General features: G+C 38.7%; 1 long non-coding RNA gene across 1 annotated transcript; it reads left to right on the top strand.

The window, feature by feature from the left end:
* Positions 1-6,929: 6,929 nt before the first annotated feature.
* LOC118164663 lies at positions 6,930-9,100 on the top strand. Its single transcript, XR_004749592.1, has 3 exons — positions 6,930-7,210; positions 8,828-8,860; positions 9,058-9,100. It is a non-coding gene; the product is annotated as an uncharacterized LOC118164663 (long non-coding RNA).
* The last annotated feature ends 1,442 nt before the right edge of the window (positions 9,101-10,542 follow it).

Genomic DNA, 10,542 nt, shown 5'->3' with positions numbered 1-10,542 from the left:
AAGTTATTACGTAATCACCAGCAGATTATATCTCAATGTTAAGACTGTGAATAGCTCCTTGGAGCCCAGGGATTACTTAGTAAACTTTTTTTTTTTTTTTTTCTTTCTTAATCAGGAATATATGGTTTTCCAAACTCCATGTTTAAAAAAGTATGCAAACCACCAGACCCTCCTTACATGTTTTGGACAAGAGATTAAAGGTTATTGTCACAATGTCATTGCACTACTATTTAAGTGCTCCTTATTTTAAGGTGAAATCACTAGTTTTTGCTGCAACTGTATCTTTGCTTAAAGTACAACTTTCTGCACAAACGTCTCCATCCTTGTTGTTGCATATTATTTACGTTAGAAATAGAAAGCCATGAAGTTAGAGAAAAAATGCACTCACATGGCTCCATACATTTACATGGTAAAAAATCTTCACCACTTCACTGACTTTGTAACAGTTTTACAGCGCATCAGCTCTGACACTACTAGTCGTACTTAAGACCTTGTAATGTTTCAAATACGAGCTATTTTTTTTTTATTATTTTTTGTCTTTGACAAAAATATTTAGGCTTTAGGTAATAAAACAACCTAGTTTCTCAAGTAGGAAAGGTAATGTTCCCCAAATTTGCTAACTTACTTGGCTGTTTTTTGTTTGCTTGTTTTTCAAGAGGAAACAGTCTGTGGAATATAGGTGGACATATTTTTTACTGACATTTGTTTGAGGTGACTAATGTAAGTTATTTGAATCTTTGCCTCGTAAATAATGTAGTCATTTCAAATACATGCAAATTAAAGCTTTATGCTTTTGTGGCTTCTCTCTTAAAGAAGAGTGCCAAGAGGGTTTTTGAAGCATGGCATGATAGGAAGGCTTTACTAACGTTCATTTGGCATTATCAGTTTGACTAATAGGAAGGACACTCTATATATTGCCATTTCTATTTTTATCTGTCACTGCATGTTAATACAAGATAGTCAATCATGCCTATACAATTTCTGAATTCATTCCCAGTTCTCTATAAATACCAATGTCTTTTATTTAAGCGCCTCCTATTTAATAGCACTTCTTCCGAATGCCACATCTGAGAGAGGAGCATGTCCTGCTGGATCCACACAGTGCTGGGAGGCACGGTGGGGAGTAGTTCCAGCTGGAAGGGGGAAAGGGAAGATTTTCAAAATTGGGACCAAAGGCTTGGTCTTTTAAATATTTCAGTGCCTACATAGACACGCTTCCATGTGTAGTACTATTTGCCACGTTGTCACAGTTGGAACCTAGTATTATGAATTATAACAAATCTATCATCTGAAAGATGTCCCCCTGTACTCAGCTCTTGCGAGGCTGCACCTTGAGTACTGTGTTCAGTTTTGGGCCCCTCACTACAAGAAGGACATCGAGGTTCTCGAGCGAGTCCAGAGAAGGGCAACGAGGCTGGTGAGGGGTCTGGAGAATAAGTCTTACGAGGAGAGGCTGAGGGAGCTGGGATTGTTCAGCCTGGAGAAGAGGAGGAGATGTGATATTCATCTCATCTGACTTTATACGTCTGTCAGTTAAGCAACTAGCCCAAGCTATTTTTCTAGGTATCCTCTGGAGGGATGGAGTCACTTACAGAGGTGATTTCATCCCAGATACTTATTTTAGGATGGGATGAATCACCTTCTGGTGCCTCTCTTCATTGACATTAGGGGGAGCTTAGTCCAACTATATTAGACTACATTCCCAGCTTCTTGGTGAGTAAAGCTAAAAGAGGTAAATTCTGGCATAAATTCAATCACTTTAATGGTAGATTTGAATTTGCAAAGAGTGTCATCGTGGGTCAAAGGTGCCAATATGACACTGACAATCACAGTAAGGTATGACAGTTGAGCACCTACTCCCATATTACTGGGAGGCCAACCTGTGGCTCATGAACTGCATGCAGTTCACAAGCTGTTCAGAGTTGATTTCTGTGTTGGAGCCATACTGACACATCACTTCTGATTTGTCATTGTTTACCTCATTTCTCTTTTCCTTGGTAGAAATAAGAACAGTGACAGGCATCAGGTATCCCATCACAGAATGGCCTGGGTTAAAAGGGACTTCAGAGATCATCTAGTTCCAACCCCCCTGCTATAGGCAGGGACACCACCCACTAGATCAGGTCGCTCAGTGTCTCATCCAGCCTGGCCTCATCTAACCTGAACACCTCCAGGGAAGGGGCATCCAACCTCTCTGGGCAACCTGTTCCAGTGCCTCACCACCCTCTGAGTGAAGAATTTCCTCCTAACATCTAATCTAAATCTCCCTTCTTTTAGTTTAAAACCATTCCTCCTCATCCTGTCAATACGTGATTGAGCGAAGTGTTGCTCTCCATCTTTTTTTATAAGTCCCCTTCAAGTTCTGAAAGGTTGCAGTGAGGTCACCCCGGAGCCTCCTCTTCTTCAGGCTGAACAGCCACAGCTCTCTCAGCCTATCTTTATGGAAGAGGTGCTTCAGCCCTCTGATCACCTTTATGGCCCTGCCGTCGACATTCTCTACCAGCCCCACATCCTCCTTGTGCTGGGAGCCCCAGACCTGGATGCAGCACTCCAGGTGGGGCCTCACAAGGGCAGAGCAGAGGGACAATCACCTCCCTCGACCTGCTGGTCACTCCTCTTTTAGTGTAGCACAGGATGCAGTCAGCATGAATTTCTGGGCTGAGCTTTCTCAAGAAAACTCCAAAACATGCCCATTTGTTCCCTAAAACAATTCTCTTTTTTCATATTAATTTTAAAATTTAATATGGTCACTTACCTCACAAGAGGTAATTAAAAAGCCTTCTTCAGCAATATTCTGGTGGTGTTATTTCAATATTGAGAAAAGACTTTGGGAAATCTACTTTATTGTTATAAATGCCTGACCATACAGATACCTTAAAATGTCTGGTATCAACATATTATGACTTTGTAGAAATCTTGTGGGATATTTATTGCTAAAACACCTTAATCTGTCTTTTCATACAGAACTAATATATTACTCTACTACTTACTTTTATCATTGATTAAATACTAATATTTTAATCAATATCATTAACAAAATATTAATATTGTTAACAAAATGTACGGTAACTATTACATGAAATATAGACCCTGCCATTTTACATATTCTCTAAAGTTTGTCATAGGAATTACAATTTTATCCAGGCCTCTCAACATCTATTGTCTTTTATAATTTTACCTATGTAAAAAATATATCTATAAAAATGAATTTAAATTATAAACACTTTAATGTATGAAAAAAGAAAAACATATTTTGAATACAGTAAGTTGAGGCAGATTCAGATTGTCAGCAGAACTGCTTTCATGACTTCACTTTTGAAACAAGTCCTCTTGAATAATGCTGCATAGGTGGCTATTGTACCATCGGGCAATTCCCAAACATAATTAAAATATTTCATTTTTTTATTGAAGCCTTCTAGCAGGTTCAACCTGCACAATTTTATATTGGAACATTGTAATCGTTAGAGAACAGCACTGCTTCAGGTTTCAAAAGGGAGCGTTTTCAGGGGCAAGGCACAGTAAAACCTCTGAAGTGCAGGAAGTTTTGCTGCTTCTGTAAATATAATCAAAATAAGATGTAGAAATCATCTCTCCTGTGGTATTTGACCTATGCTGATCTATGCTTTTCTTCATCAGTGGACTTGTATCAGTCTTTTCATTTCTTAGGATATTTTCATCAAGAGCTGTCAAATTTAACCATCACTTTTATTTGTCATTATATTCTATTTCTACAAATCAGGCTGCACATTTTTCTTTCAGCTCTTTTAGAGGTTTTCAAAGGCAGGGAAGAGAATCGTGTTGTTCTGAGTGACACTGACATGGAAATAAATAACACTGAAACTTGGAAGAGTGTTAATTAGAAATTATTATAACCTGACTGACCTGGCTTGGCATTATGGTATCTCGCCAAACTGGCTTTTTATTCTTACGCGTGTCTGATTTGTTTTTGTGGTGAGAAGCTAATGATTTCATGGAATCATTTGGCTTAATCCTGCTTTTCTTACAGTATGGAAGTCCTATGTGAGGAAGAATAAATAAAATGAGAGTGAGGTTCACTGGGTGTGACCTGTGGTGGTTAACCCAAATGACATTTTGCGTAGGTTTCTATTTCAGTAAGTTTATATATATGGTATGGTATATTGGACCTGCTGTTTGTTTACTTTAATGAGATTTACATTAGTTTCACTCTGAATTCCAGGGTAAGACTGGCTTGCATCTGTGTAATTCTTCTGGCTTCATTGCAGTTGTGTTGTTTTTTTATTTCTTAGTGGAAATAAGCCACAGCAGAGTCCATTGAAATAAGTGACCATTTTCTTGAATGATGTAACAAAGCAATAACAACATGAGACCCAACCTATTGCAACTTTTAATCACATTGCCACCCTTGTAACTCTGCTGGGAAGAAGGATGGCTGTACCTAGCTGGACTGGAATCTTACCTAAAGAGGTCCCTCGGCCAAAAGAGAGACAGATCTTTACATCAGTATATCCGACACAGACATCAGAAGGCTGTTTCCTAGAATCTTTGAAGTGAGGTGGGTTTAACATTTGGCATACTCCTCACTCCAGTTCCTGCAGACACTGGACTGTTGGCTAGGCAGTGGAAGCAGTCTCCTGGGGCAGTGGGAGCAGCAGATCCCTGGCACTTGCCTGCCTTCCCAGCTGCTGGCCATGCTCATTAGTCGGGTGGAGTGCCCCGATGACACACCTGTACAGCATCTTGTTTTGGAGTTAGCTTGGTAGGAGTGCTGCGCTGGGGTGTGCTGTCATATCCTACATTTAACTGTAGGTTTAAATGAGTAATTGGTCAGGTAGCTAAACCAAATTTATTCAGAATATGTAGCACAAGTGACGCAAATACCGAAGAGGTGCCGTGGGACCCCGCTTTGTGGCCAGTGCTGTGTTCAGTAATTGTCAGCGCGGTTTGACATGTGGTTGTAAGCAGCACAGGAGCATTCCCCATATGATGTATCATACCATCCCTTTTGTATCTAGTTTTTCACAGTTGTTTTGTAATTTTTCAGGAATAATTCCTGGAGTTTTTTTTTTGTTTGTTTGTTAATTTTTTCAATTCTCTTTGTAATGTATGTAGTAATAACCACAAATTGACATTTCATCCCATTAACTACAGTATGTAAACACAATGCGTATAATACCTGTGTGCCAGTAATCCCTTCAGGACAAGGCAAGATGAACCCTATTTTCATAGATACTTAGTACAACATTGGCATCAGTCTTTCAAACTATCGGATAGGAAGCTATTATCGAGGAGGGTTGGGAAGGGGGAAAAGGAGAAATAGTGTCACATTAGTGTGAATGGAAAGGACAGAAAGAGTAAGTGTGAGTCAGAGAAGCTTTTGGTAACTGACTTTATAGAAGTAATACAATAGCAAGGGGAGACGAAGTCCATGGGTTAATCAGGAGGAGTCAGTCCAAAATTTCCAAATATATCATTGATGCTTGCTGGCAGCTTTTAACCTCAGCTGAAATAAATGAGCCTCTTAACTCAAAAAAAAAAAAAAAAAAAAAAAAAAAGAGGGGGAGAAGGGGAGAAAAACAATCTGTAACACTTTCCTCCTCCAACTCAAGTGACTGGTAGTAAGGGAGCAGCTTTCAGACAAGAACCCTGGACTGAGTCCTGTTTGGGTACAGTGGAAGATTTCCAGCTGTATTTTAAAACACAATTCACCTCTTGTGTCTGAACTGTTAATGTGCAGTGGGGTCACACACAACTTACACTATTGCTAGGACATTAATGGTCTAAATAACTGCACCTGCTATGTTAATGAAAGTGTGCATAATAGCTCCAGTAATTTAGAAAATTAGGTATTGTGTTGGGGTGGGGAGGAGGACAAGGAGGAGGAGACAAGGGCATAAGGGGCTAGAACTTGGTCAAAAGAAATACAGATTTCAGATCACTTGCTGTTTTATTGCTGCAAAGTTATCAGTGCTGCTAGTACAAAGCTTTAAGTATTTTAATGGCTGTATTCAACTTTGCACTTGAACGTGATAAAGAGTAGGAGGGTTTTTTTGAGCAAGGAGAAAGGGAATTGGGATTATGTTAAGTAAAAAAAAATCTGCCTATGCTTTTGCTGGCACTGTTTTAAGACTGTGAGATTTGTTTAAGTCTGATCACTGGCAGAATATACACCATCAGCCTTCCTTGGATCATAAAATCACAGGAAAACAGGACTGGAAGAGACTTTGAGTGATCTATTCCTTGCACCGGTCTGAGGGCAAGTTTATCAATATGATTCCTGATAGATGGTTGACCAACCTGTTTTTTAAATCCTTCACAAATTCCTCCAGCAATCTATTCAAGTCCTTAACTATGCCTACTGTTAAAAAGCCATTTCTAATATCTAATCTAAACCTCCCACCTGCAGTTTACACCCATTACTTCTCATTGTGCCATGCTGGGCACGAACAGCTTAATTTTCTTCCTTTCTGCATCCATCTTTTATGTAGTAGATAATACTTACATTCTTTTGAGTGAATATAATGTAGGCCTTTTTGTGTACATTTAGGCTCAGAGGAAAATAGGTTAAAGGAAAAAAGTAAGAAAAAATATGTTTCTAGCTGAGAGTCTTTTTAGCTGATTAGGGAGCAAGTGTCTGAGATGGAGCATTATGTAGCTACCAGTTGGAAATGCTGGGCAGGGCACAGAGATTTGCTTAAGGCAATCTAGGGCCCCAAACACATTGCATATGAGAGAGGCTGATGCCTGCCATGTGTTACACATCTGTTATGACAGAGCTTGTTTGGCATTTCTGTCTCACCTGCCCATGCCTCAGCCTGTATCTATAAAGTGTCACCTGAACTGGGGCCAGCTGCTTCTGTTGAGCCTCATTTTTAGGGATTAAGTTATTTCTCTGCTTCCTTTTTCAGTTCTCTCTCTCTCTCTTTTTTTTTTTTTTTTTTTTTAAATAAGAGATGGGTAAGAAAAAGTAGGAAATGAGAAATATTGGAATGTTGCAGCAGCTACAAGTTGCCTAGCTAGTGGGGACAGAGACTGAATAGTCAGAATTAGTCCCAGGCTCCTTCATTCAGCCCTCAAATGTTGAACTGCCTTCCTCCTTTCTTCTTCACATCTTATAGGTCCTGGCAAAGATCCCCAAAACTCTGTTGTCTGGAATGATCCCCAGCGTGAGTCCCTGACCCTGATCTCATCGCATGATCCAAGCTGCTGTTCCTCAGCACACATACTGCAGGTACTTCCCGGGCATCCCGCAGGCACTGCAGTGGCCCTGGGCAATTAGGAGCACCAGCCAGCTTGTCCTCACACACTTCGGCCTTCCTGTGTGCCTGCTCCCAAGTGTCCATAGCCATGTGAGCCCTTCTTGATGGTGTTTCTTGAGAGTGTCTGGAGTCTGCACTGAAGTTTAATGGTTACATGGTTTAAAATTTGAAGTATGTTAGTCTGTATGATGGCAAATAATTTACTTTAAATGTTGCATGTGGTGTTCTCTGCACTTTGGATGCAGGGAGCAGCTCTCCAGTACTCCAGATACAAGGTGGGTGGGTGAAACCAGCACATCTCCTCATCCAGCAGGACCCTTGGTGGGGATAACACTGGCTGGGCCTTTTGGAGCTGGCAGCTGTACAAAGACAGTTCATACGATTTGCAGTTGCAGCCCGTAACCTTGAATAGGCACTGGTTATACTGGGGTCTCATTTTCTTTTCTGTGACCACAAACTTACTTGTAAATTTAAAAACATGAGCTCAGCTAGTTGCGTGATTCTGAGAGCTGGGACATGAACCATAAGGCTGTACTATTATGTATACTGCCAAAATGATTAGACTTTTTTTGAGTGAATGAGTTTCTCAAAAAATGGAGAGGAAAGAAGTGATTCACCTATCACGGATTTTTTGAAATGGAAAGCACTCTTTGAGCCAATGAAGTCTAGAATTGTCTCATTCCACTCCAGTAGAGAAAATACGTCAAAAATATGCAGTATGGTAGGATCTTACAGCTAGACTAAATTAAAAAGACAAATTTCCATTTCGCTGTTGTTTCCAGAAGAACACTGTATTAACATTAACTGATTTTTATTTTTATTGAGGAAACTGTCTTCTAGTGTTGGGATGGGTCTAGCTATGAATATTACCGATGCAGGAACTGGTGTCATCTCTGATCATATGACTGTGTTTTGAAACAAACCTGCAGAAAACCTCCAAGTGCAGTTCCCTGTTGATAACTGTGACACCCAGTGGTCATTGGAAGAACGATGAAAATGTATTAAGTACAGAATGACTGCAGTGAACATAAAGGCTGCACAAAATGCTGAGGTTTGCACAGCAAATGTGTGCTATTTAGAGTACTACTCTTTACTGCGATAATGTGTACATATAGTAAAAATAAATTGGTTTATGAGTCTTTAATTTTTCATCCATTTAGTTTATTCTTTACTATATTTAACATACACATATATGTTTGTATTTACTCATACAAAGCTTTTTTGTATCTTGTGATGCTGAGTTTACAGCTCAGATGTATGATGACTTTAAATAATTACTTTATCACTGAAAAGTACGAAATGGCTTTTAATTCTTATAGGCGAGAAGCTAGTGCAGAACCCTGCAGGATAATAGGACCTTCTTTCCCCTCCTTTGTTTGCCATTGACTCATTATGTGACTTAGAGCAAATTGCTTGTGTGAATGGTTGATAAGTACTTCAGTCAGCATGTTCATAAAGGTGTGAGGTGTAATTAATATTAGTCTGGCAGCCATTCACTTCCGAATATTTATGCCATTTATTCTGTGTAGAATATATCGTATATATACTGCAAACCACAACATTAATTTATGTGCTGTGTTTTATTGCAGAGCACTGGATACAGATTTAGTCCCATATATCCAGTAAGTGAGAGATTCAGTTCTGTTTTGTTTATGGATCACTGAACATAAAACATTTATTCTTGGTGATGTTTTAAATAAAAGAACACCATCAAAATTCATAATATCTAATTGCAGTGAGCATCACATGCTTGTTATATATATTGTTCCCTCTGTTGTTTGGGAATGTCTCATGGAACTAAAGAAGCTTCTCCTTGCAGGCAGAAAGAGCTACACAGCAAGAGGATCAACATCAAAAGGTAACCAGTTAAAAAAAAGGAGATCAGACAGGACTGCAAAGTCAGATATTGCCTAGGGCCCTCTTCTTGGCTGTGTTAGCTATGTCTGTAGTGTGTGCCTCAGGAGTGCTTTTCAGCTCCCTGAGTGTGTGTGCCTTTTCTACACCTAGAGCTGGGGTGACATCTGAATTCCCATCGGTTATTCATCTCTACCCTACCCGGTTTCCATGCAGGGAAACTGCAGCCAGAAAGGGAGTAGTAAGACAGTCTGACAATATTACATTTACAATATTACAATATTACATTTACAATATTACAATTGTAATATTACAATATTACATTTACAATATTACAATATTACATTTTTCACAACATTTTTTTAGTCATTGATGACCATAAATGTTTCACATTTAATGGAAGCATATGACAGAAAAGATTTAATTCTAATGAAAATATTTTTTAAATTAAATTAAATTATTATTTTTTAATTAACAAAATATTAATTAAATACTGAACTCAAGGTAAAAATACCTCAAAACAACTACACATGTTGGAGCTAAATCAGTTTAAAATGAAAAACACTGCTGCTTTTTTTTTTATTATTATTTTTTTTATGTCATTATTTAGATTCCTGTAAACCGCAGTTGCCCTGGTTTCAGAACCTTTTGTCCTAACCTTTACAAGGACACAAAGAAAAGTTAGTCCTTACTCCCAAAAGCTTACGGTCTAAAGATACCATAAGCAACAACAGATGGAAATGGCTAGAAGAGAGCACCCGAAGAAAATTAAATACTGCTTCTCAAAATGCATTGTTTACTACACTGACTAAGATTCTCACATGATATTCTGAACTGCACTACAAAGAAAAAGCAGAGTGGTTGTCTTCCACCTTCTAATAAGAATAAAGGAACATGACATAATGTTCAAACATGAATATATACTGGTGCTTGCTGGTGTACAGTGTATGGCTGCAGTTGGTGCAATTCTGGCTTAGTCTCCAGAAGCAGATGGTGAATGGATCTTCTGCTCTTGAGATAAATCCTGAAGCAGGGCTGTTTGCTACCAAAATTTGTTTTTGCTTCATGTTCCTTCACTGTTTGTTCTATATTTAAATAACTTGAATGCTGGCTCTGGGTCATCAATAATGCCTACTCTCGTTTCTTTCATATCACAGGTAGCTTGGTTCAACCTCACTTGTGGTTTTTGTGTTTGTTATCATTGCTTTTTCACCTTAAAAAGCTTGACTTTAGTCCTCACAGAATGGACAAATCACGTTAGAAAACAGTTTGTCTTTTACTTTATTTACAGAATTTTTTGCTAACCAGCATAAACAAAGTCTCAGGCATCTTGCCATCATATTCTAAACAGGATTTTAATAAGTGTAGTAAGGTCAAGATTTTTTGTTTTATGTGAAGTGGGTTTTCTTTCTTTCTTTCTTTCTTTCTTTCTTTCTTTCTTTCTTTCTTT

Source organism: Oxyura jamaicensis, chromosome 3 (assembly GCF_011077185.1).
Source record: "Oxyura jamaicensis isolate SHBP4307 breed ruddy duck chromosome 3, BPBGC_Ojam_1.0, whole genome shotgun sequence".
Lineage (NCBI taxonomy): Eukaryota > Metazoa > Chordata > Aves > Anseriformes > Anatidae > Oxyura > Oxyura jamaicensis.
The sequence above is the reverse complement of the archived record's forward strand: the minus strand, read 5'-3'. Positions and strand labels throughout refer to the sequence as shown.